Source organism: Quercus suber, unplaced genomic scaffold (genome assembly GCF_002906115.3).
Source record: "Quercus suber isolate HL8 unplaced genomic scaffold, Cork oak 2.0 scaffold_281, whole genome shotgun sequence".
In the NCBI taxonomy this organism is placed as follows: domain Eukaryota; kingdom Viridiplantae; phylum Streptophyta; class Magnoliopsida; order Fagales; family Fagaceae; genus Quercus; species Quercus suber.
This window is the reverse complement of record NW_027069737.1, coordinates 877923-888426: the sequence shown is the minus strand read 5'-3', so window position 1 is coordinate 888426 and position 10504 is coordinate 877923.

The following is a 10504-nucleotide window of genomic DNA, read 5'->3' as shown; positions in this document are numbered from 1 at the left end:
TATGTTTGTTTGGAGGTGAAATAGAATGGATAGAAAACTTTGGAGAGAAAATGAGAAGGAAAACTTTTTGTTGTATTTCGAATTTTTCATCTTTTATGCATATCTTTAATTTGTTAGTATAGTACCTAGATATGGTTTTTGAATTGCAAAATAGGTTAATGAAAAAATAATTATTTTAAAATTTTATTTATTTATTTTTTAAATTTTAAAAAAAAATTAATAAAAAATAACCTATTGCAACGAGATTTTCAAAGTAAATCGTTGCAATATATGGAATTTATTGCAATGAGATTTTCAAAAATTTTCCATTTTTTCTTAATTTTTCTTTTTCTCTTAATCTCTCAGATTAACAAAGATGTTAGTTTTCTTTAATCTATTTGCGATTTGTAAAAGCATGCGGATCTATTGTCCGTATTGCCACCCCCACCCCCACCCAAAAAAAAAAAACCAATGAATTAAAAGATGAAAAACCTAGAGGTGAGAATAGAGTACAAGAAGAGAGTAAAAGAAAAAAAGAAATGTCATCTGACAAAAAGCAAGAAAAAGAAGAAGAAAGCCCTAAAATAATGTCTTCTCTACCTCAAATCCATCTCTCTCTACTGTGAAAGTCTAATTTGCCACACTCCCTCAGTACATTAAGAGTAATCTCCGGCAATCTGCAATAGGTACAAAACCCCTTTCACATCGTCTTTGTGTTTTTGTTTATTGTTAGGGTTTTAGAAATATGATCTCTCCACCCAAGTAAGTAAACTATACAAGTGATACAATCAATCACATCTCCCAGCAAATTGCACAACATGTCTAAAACCTCTTACATATACAACTGACCCATCCACTTTAAAATCATTGGACGTGGTTGGAATGCAGGGTTTAGCCTAGACACGGTTGCATGTGCGTCCTACACAAATTTTTAATAAAAAATAACCTATTACAACAAGATTTTCAAAGTAANTTTTTTTTTTTTTTTTTTTTTTTTTTTTTTTTTTTTTTTTTTTTTTTTTTTTTTTTTTTGAGAAAGAACTTGAGTACTTTTATTAATGTAAATGAGTTACATCCAAATGTAAAACCAAAACAATATGAGAAGGTACATCTTCCATCCATACTTGAAAATCCGGTATGCTTACAACATGTCTCGCCAGATTATGAGCTACACCATTGCCGTTTCTCTTTACATGAGAATACAACACTCTTTGAAAATGACTTGAGTAAATTTTCACATCCTCCACCAGCAGACCCAGTGAGCATAGGCTCTGTTCTTGAGATTTCAAAGCTTGAATCAAATGTAATGCATCACCTTCAAGGATGACATTTTGGAACCCTAGCTCATGTGCAAATGACAGAGCTTTCCAAGCAGCCAATGCTTCTGTCACCTCAGCTTTATACGCCTGCAAAATCTTCTCTGAACAAGAAGCTAAGACAACACCATAGCTATCCCTTATTACAACACCAACACCTGACTTATTTGCATCATCAAAAACCGCCCCATCAAAGTTAACTTTCACGAAACCAGCTTATGGTGCTCTCCAGCTGTTTCCTCCATTTCCGATACTCCTTACATGTTATCAATTTTTCAACACTTATTTTATTTGTCACAGTCTACTAAGTAGTAAGCACTAACATTTTTTTTTGCTTTCAGCATTTTAATTTTTGAGGGAGACGAGATTGAGAGAGTTCACACTTTCAATCCTTCACCAAGAGGTAATCACTAAACAGTAAACACTCACTATATTCAACATTATGATTTTAAATTGTTAGTACTTAGTAACAAATGCTTTAAGTTTATATATAATTATATATAAAATTAGCTTTTATTTTATATTTATATTGAATAAAAGCTAATTCTCTAGTTTTGAATTGTTGAGTAATGATTAATGATTGTTAGTCTGTTATTGTTGCCTTGTTGTAACTAAACTGATTAGTTATTGCTATTATTGAATCTGGTTGTGACATTCATTGATTGAGAATGAGCTATTTGATACTACATTTGCTAGAAAAATTATAATTTGATATTGTTGTGGAAACTTTGTTTTTTTGTTGTTTAGACATTTTTTTATTAGATGGATGTCAATGCTCCACCTAGATTTGGTGCACCTGGAGACCCAAACCTACCTCCTCCTAGTCTTGGTAGTGCTAACCCTAACCCACCTGAACCTGCAGCACCAATTGGACTTGGTGCATCACTTCCCCCACTATCACCTAAACAAGGTGGTAAGGACCCGTCTATAGTATGGTAACACTTCATTAAGTTGGCTAGTTTTGATCCCAAAAATCCTAGATCTCAATGCAAGTATTGTAAAAATCAATATAAATGTCATGGTAAGAAAAATGGTACTTTGGGCATGTTGCAACACATGAAGGTGTGTAAAAAGTGGCCGTTTCCCTGTGATGATAAACAAAAAATTTTGTTTTTCCAAGCGAAGAGAGAAGGGGAAAGTGGTTCAAATGTGTTAGTAGTTGCAAATTATAGTGAACAGAGGATAAGGTTGGCATTGGCAAGGATGATTGTCATTGAGGAATTGCCTTTTAAATTTGTGGAGCATCAAGGCTTTCAAGAATTTATAGAAATAGTTGAGCCTAGGTTTCCTATTCCCCATCGCACTACCATTGCAAGGGCTTGTATGAAGATTTATTCTAGTGAGGTGGATGTTTTGAGAAGGGCTTTTGTTGGGCAACGAGTTTGTGTGACAAAAGATACTTGGACATCCATACAAAAATTGAACTACATGGTAGTCGCCGCACACTTTATTGATGGGGATTGGATTTACCAAAAGAAAATCTTGAACTTTTTCCCTATAGCTAATCACAAAGGGGACACCATAGGTAGAGCGGTTAAGTCATGTTTGTTGAAATGGGGTATAGATCGATTGTTTACAGCCACTGCGGACAATGCTAGTTCTAATGAGGTGGCAACCGATTATGTGAAGAAGAAAACAAAAGAGATAGTAGCATATTGGGTGGTGAGTTCATGCATATGGGTTGAAGTCCATTCATGAATCAATTGTCAAAGTTCGGAATGTCATGTGATATGTGAGAGCCTCTCCCGCAAGGTTTAAGAAGTTTCAAGAATGTGTTGAAAATGAGAAAATCAAAGCCAAATGTTTGTTGTCCCTTGTTGTGCCAACAAGGTGGAATTTCACTTATCTCATGTTAGATTGTGCTCTGAAATTTGTGAGAGCATTTGATAGGTTGGAAGAGGAGGATGGGCATTACAAACTTTATTTTTGTCAAGTGGATGGGAATGGGAAAAAGCCCAATGGTCCTCCTAATTATCTTGATTAGGAAAATGTTAAGACCTTTGTGAAATTTCTTGGCATATTATATAAAGTGACACTTAGATTTTCTCGGTCTTTGTTTGTCACTTCTAATACATACTTACATGAGGTAATTAGTATTGAATATCAATTGCAACAGTTGTGTAGTGTTGATGGGGATCCACTTTTGAAGAGTATGGTGGTCGAGATGAAAACAAAAATATATGATAAGTATTGGGGAAGTGTGGATAATATCAATTTGATGCTTTTTATTGTTGTTGTTCTTGACTCTAGGTATAGATTGAAGTATGTAAAGTTTTGGTTTAGGGAGTGGTATGGAAAGGACAAGGGGGATGCGATAAGCTCTAAGGTTCTGAATGCATTGAAGAGGTTGTATGTGGAAAGAGTGGGTCAAAATGGAGCTTTGAGTTCTAGTGGTAGTGGTGCTTCATTGTCTAGGGACTCTAGGCCAAGTGTTGGCAATGCTTTACTGTCTGATCGCATTAAAAGTTATAATAACAGGTTTAAGCAATACTTGGCGAACGAGGACAATGTGGAAAGCAAATCTGAGTTGGATAGATATTTGTTGGAATCTTTTGAGGACTCTGATGTGAAATATTTTAACATCTTGATGTGGTGGAAAATGAATTCTTCTAGATATTGAGTCCTTTCTCAAATTGCCCGTGATATGTTGGCTATTCTTATATCTACAATTGCATCTGAGTCTGCTTTTAGTATAGGAGGACGTGTTTTGGATTCGTTCCGTAGTTCACTATCTCCTAATACAGTTGAAGCCCTTATTTGTACCCAAAATTGGTTGAATGATGCAAAGAAAAAAAGACCAATAAAGCTTCGAGAGTGCATGGATAATGTGGAGGATATGGATGGTTTTGAGATTGACACTGGTAAATATATGTTCATTTTGTTTGTTATATATATCAATTGTTTATTTATTTGCTCAATGCTTATGAATCATTTTATTTTGAAGAGGATTGTAGAAATTGCATCAGTTTGCCCAATGCCTTTGGAGGAGGATCCAAGCACTGTTGTGTTGGATGATGATGAGTGATGTGCTGCTCTTTGCTTGAAGTTAGCTAGTAGTTAGTATTATGTGAGCATACTTGCTATTATCATTCATTTGTGTTAATTATAAATATTCTATTGTTGATAAACGTTTTATTGTTATTAACACGTGTTTATTTTGTTTTGTTTAGTATTTTGTAGGAGTTCTAGAATGATGCATAGTGCATAGACTTACTAGACAAAGGGCTGGCAAGAATTAGCATTCTTTTATCTATATGCTAATTATATTTGTACATGTTATTGGCAGTAGACTTTTCACTAATGGTAGTTATTTAAGTATTCATGGGTGGGATTATTATTGGGAATACAAGCAATTAACATTCTTTTGCCTAAATGCTAATTTAATTTGTATATCTTTCTTTTGGCATTTGTGGACAATGACAAATGGTTCTGTAATACATTATTAAGTTGATACATTAACGCTTATTGTTATTGACACTAACACACACAGTGACACTAATGATATTATATGCTACATGATAGTATTTTGGGAGTTGAACTCTTATTGAGACAATTTCAAAATATTTTTGCATGGTGAATGAAATGAAAAAATTTGGATCATTATGTGAACAAATTTTTTGCACAGGTTTTGGAATATGCTTTTATGTGTTGGCTGGATGTAGGTAAATATTATTTGGCATTTTTACCTTTTTTTTTTTTTAATTTGACTTTTCTTTTGCTTCTGTTTTATGTTTGACTAGGTTGGCACATGTTTTATGAATTATTTGGCACAGGTTTCTTGAAAGCCCAATTTTTTATTATTGAAAAAAAATAGTTTTTTTTTTTAAATATTTCAAACCGACCAAACTAACTAAACTACAGCGCTACAGGTCAGAAAACCGACCCTAGGTGGTGTGCATCAGTTCCAACTATGAAAAAACCACTCTCTATCGGTTCGGTAATAAATTTGGAAAAAAACTACCCTTACCGAACCACGCACACCCCTACTTGATGTTGTTCACCTATCCCAACAAATTGCACAACATGTCTAGAACCTCCTACATATACAACTGACCCATCCACATTTAAAATCATTCGACGCGGTTAGGACACAGAATTTAGCCTGGACATGGTTGCGTGCGCATCCTACACAAATTTTTAATAAAAAAATAGCCTATTGCAACAAAATTTTCAAAGTTAATCATTGCAATATATGAAATTTATTGCAACGAAAATCTAGTGTTGCATAAATCTATTGCTTTTTTTTAATAAAAAAAATAACCTATTGCAACGAGGGTATTAAGGTCATTGTAAAGGATAGTGGACTATAGGCAATAAAACCTTGCTTTGATACAAAACATCAACCTCGAAATAAGTCACTTTGTCATTCATGTCTTTTGCTTTGGCCTCATATTTGTTACACAGTACTTGATACATGTGAATTTCAACATTTATTACACATTACTTGATCAATTTCAACATCATCAACGATTGCCATGATAGGAACCCAATAGTTCTATCAAGACACAAGATTTGCTATAGTAGGTCTTCAAGGGAACTAGGCCTCCTAGAGAAAATTAGAGATAGAGAAAGAAGAGAATTAGAGAAACAAAGTAGAAGTATCATATTATTTCATCTATATCTCAATTACAATCATGATCCCTTACTTGTAGGAGTACAATTGGTAACATTCTGTTATACAAACAGTTTTAGTCCTTTCTAACTAATTAACTAACCAATTAACAATACAACTACCTCAAGTAACTAACTAATCCACCCATCAATGCAGCGCCTAAATTCTAACTTCCAACTTAGTACTTTAACTGATAACAACACAATAGCCAAACTCTATCATTCCATCCCCTTTAAAAACCTTGCAGGGTAAGAATGTTCTAATCTTCAACCAACCTTTTTGAGTTTATAGATAGACTGATGTAGATAGGATTTTGAGTTTAAATGTGTAGTTATAGATGGATTGATGTAGATAGGATTTAACTTATAGATGGATTGATGAAGTTTTGAGTTTAAATGTGTTGATTTTACACATTTTCTATAGATAGAATTTTCTTATATACGGATTGATGTAAACAGTTTTTGAATTTAAATCGTATCTCTTAATGCTAGAAAGGAAATGGTTAGGTGTTAATGATGAAATTTAGGAATAATTTTTGTGAGATGGTATAGATCATACACATATTTTCTAATTTAAACTCAGTTAAATCAACATGGTATTGCAATTAGCTTAACTAGCTGAATTCCCACACGGTGTGCAGTGCAACTTATTATTAGTTTCCTCCAATATTTCAATAAATTTTACCAAGAATCTTGTAGCTTTCAATAGAGACATTCATGATTTAAATCTCCCAACTATCAATGTATAAAAAATTTCAATAAATTTCCTTGTAGAAATTGTAATATTTAGTTATTTTATAGAGAAAATAGAAAGACACTAAGATTGCATGATATAGTGGTTAATATTGATAAGCATGTTTCATGCCTACTAAAAAAATACATATATCATTCAATTTTTTTATTTTATTTTTTTATTTTACATTCTTGATTGTGTATTACTAATTTTTCCCCATTTTTGTTGGAGCTTCAATTGTTGCATGATATAGTGTTTCAATTGTTTCTCACATTAAAAAAATATTGTTTCTCGTATAAATCTTAGAAAAATGATATTAAAATTTCGTTATACTATAGCAAAATAAATATATTTATTCTAACACACACACACACACACATATCCCATGTGACTGAAAGGAGTTAGAAAATTTAAATGATTAAGATTAATTTTAGTGAATTCACAAATATTTAATTTTTTATGACTTTTGTGTTAATTGTTGTCAAAGCAACTAAACATAAGTAAGAATGTCATATTCTAAATTTATTATTATTAGTCCAACTAAAAATTATCTCTTATATAGAGTTTACAAAAATAATCATATAAATTCATTTAATAAAAATAATTAATGCACAACAATAGATAATTAATATTTGCATTTACTCTAAAGCTAAATATTATCATAACCCTCCTCTGTCACTCATTGACATGTTATATTAGTGTGACAAAGTAATAAGTGGCTTGTTTATGCAGTACTATTGAACTCCAAGTTTGAGTTGGTTGTACTCTTGCTAATAATGCACTTAATAAAAAAATGTTGTGACCTATATTTGAAGAGCTGCGAGTTGTCAAATACATGAAAATACTGTTTCTTCTGAGTAGTATTGCCCTACACTAATGTTGATCTGATAATTAAGATGTAGTTGATAATTACAAAAATATGAAGACCTACATCCAGTGAATTTGATTAGTGTCATACTTGGCAGGAAGGGTCATCCCAGAGAGCGTGATCTACAGTTATGGAACAGTTCTCTTGGACCTCTTAAGTGGGAAGCATGCATATTCCTCCAAGCCATGTATGTTGTCTTCATTCCATAAACCCTGAGATTGTTCTCCATTTGTTTGAATTCCAATGTGTCTTCTTCTTCCTTTGTGCAATCACCATGGATTATAACTAGTATGTACAATCATATATCTGTAATGCTTCATCTTAAGGATCTAGAAATGGATTACAGCCTTGCATATGAGTCAAATATATCTTGAATGCATTCAATGTTACATTGGATTCCACTATGTATCTAAGTCGTGTAAGTTTTTATTGCTTATCTTTCTTCTTCTTTTTTGACATCATTGCTACCTCACACAATTGTGAACAACTGGGTAATGGGAAAGGCTCCAAATGGAGTTGTGTGCTCATCAAGCAACTTGTTTCGCTTTACAATTCTTTATAAGCTTAGTTTGTCATGAGTTTCAGAACTTCTGGGACATCCACAAGTTTTAGATTTGAGTTAATTACTGCCATTGAATAAAAACTCATTGGACATCCACAAGAAAAAACTCATTGGTACTTGTTTATATCAGTATTTGGGTTATGCTTACAAATACACACACACACACACACACTAAAGCCGTATATATGGTTGAATCATACGATGGCCAACACTATTTTTACAGTTTCATAATTATTCAAGTGATTATTACAGTTCCAGGCATTGGACCTGATAAGAGGGAAAAATGCATTACTACTATTGATGCATTCATTATTGGAAGGACAGTATGCCTTACAATAAGAATATATACAGTACATTAATGGATTACAGCCTTGCATATGAGTCAAATTTATTGGGCTCTTATCTTAATAATAAAAAAAAATTATCTTGAAACAAACATCATAAATTTCAAATGCTTCACACAAAAGAAAAAGTTAACCAAAATTCCTTTTTCAGATAAAATACAATGCAACTTATATAACAGAACAAGGGAAACATTGATACAAATGGTGATTGAAGGAACAATGGAAACAGTGCCAAACAACACAGATATGAAAACATTATCTATGTAATACAAAAGGTGACTGAAGGAAACAATGAAAACAGTGCCAAAGAAGACAAATATGAAAACAGTGTCTATGTAATACAAAAGGTGACTAAAGGGAACAATGGAAACAATGCCAATTATCAAGAACACTCCTTTTGAAATGCAAATAACACAAATATTAAAAAAATTCTAAGTAAATCAAGTGGTGATTGAAAGGAATAATGGAAAATAGTGTGCCAAATTATAAATTTTTTTATTGGAATTTCCAATCAAAAGATTATAAGGGGATAATAATGATTTGGGAAACAACAGAAAACCAAAAGAAAACACTATTTGGTTGCTGAAAAAGTGTACGAAAGAAAGATAAATCAAAATTTAAGAACTGGATGTTTTCCATTTGGGAAAATAGAGCAACACAGCACATAAAGATTTTAGCTTTTTACTCATTTTCTCAGGTGTTAGAAATATTGAATGTAATAGTATTGTATTTCTTGATAAAAGAATGTACATGGGTGCCTTTATATAGAAGGCATATGTGTGCAGTACAAGTAAATATGTGTGCTATACAAGTAACCTAACTGGGCCTAAAGCCCACAATATTATACACGTTAACATTAGGAAAAAAACGGAAATAAGAACTTTCAAAATTTCTAACGAGAGAGAGAGAGAGAGAGAGAGAGAGAGAGAGAGAGAACTAACTTTTGTTTAGTTAAACCGGTAAAGGATGACAATTGACAACAATGGATTATAGCAAAGGTATAGATCTAAGAGGCAATTGTAAAGATTTGAATTGAATGGTTTTGTGTTTATAAAATTTCCCACTCTTTTTCACTAAGGAGTGTGGACTTTTTTGAGCTTTGTTGTAATGTTGTACTTCGCGTGCAAGACAGACGGTGCCCTTAATCTTGCAATCATTAAACGGCATGTTGTAAGTTGGTTCGGCTAAATGATTATTATTTTTTTTTTTTTTAAAGCTTGGTTGAATGGAAGACATCTGAACAGTGCTTCATACCTACCGCCACTCACACAGAGATGAAAAGCAACTGCCCGACGTGACAGGTACTTGAGCACGTCCATGGATGGGGAGTACGTGGACGGTAGGGATGAGAGTGAGATTGGCTATATAATAGAGGAGAGGGTATGAAACGAGGCATGGAATGTAGGCGAAACTGATCAATAAAGAATAAAGAAGTGATAATCTTTTGCTGTGAATCCCTTGTCAACTCCAGTTCTTCAACCCATACTCTACAAATTAATTGTCTTTGGTTTACGTAGAGAAATTAGACCCTACAGTAGCTACTATCAACATTTGGAATAAATATTTGTAGCTTTCATTACTAACAACAAAAGCTAGGCCTAGCCAAGTGGTTTATTATTAAGGTTCTATTTCTACCAAAAACACCCACAACCAATTTTACCAAATTTTCTCTCCTTCCTCCACTAATCTCTCTCCTTGTGAGCCCCAACATTTTCTAAATTTCGGCAACCATGTTGCTGAATTTCTTTTCACTATTCTTTCATGTTTCGACAACTGAATTGCCACAATTACAAAATTTTCCTCTCTCCTAATTCGACAATGTGATTGCCACAATTCATTTTTTTTCTCTCTCCCTTCCTTTTGTCACATCATGTCTCTCTCCCCTCTCTTACTTTTTCTCAAAATTTCGACAATGACATTACCGAAATTCGCATCTCTCCCCATTTTGCCAAATAAGTTTGAACAGACCCATAACACAAATAACTTCATTTAATACAATATTCAGCCATAAGACTCGATTAAATATGTAATTTTTTTGGTGATAAACTCAAACTTAACTTGTAATCTGTTGGAAATAAAGGAGAAATAATA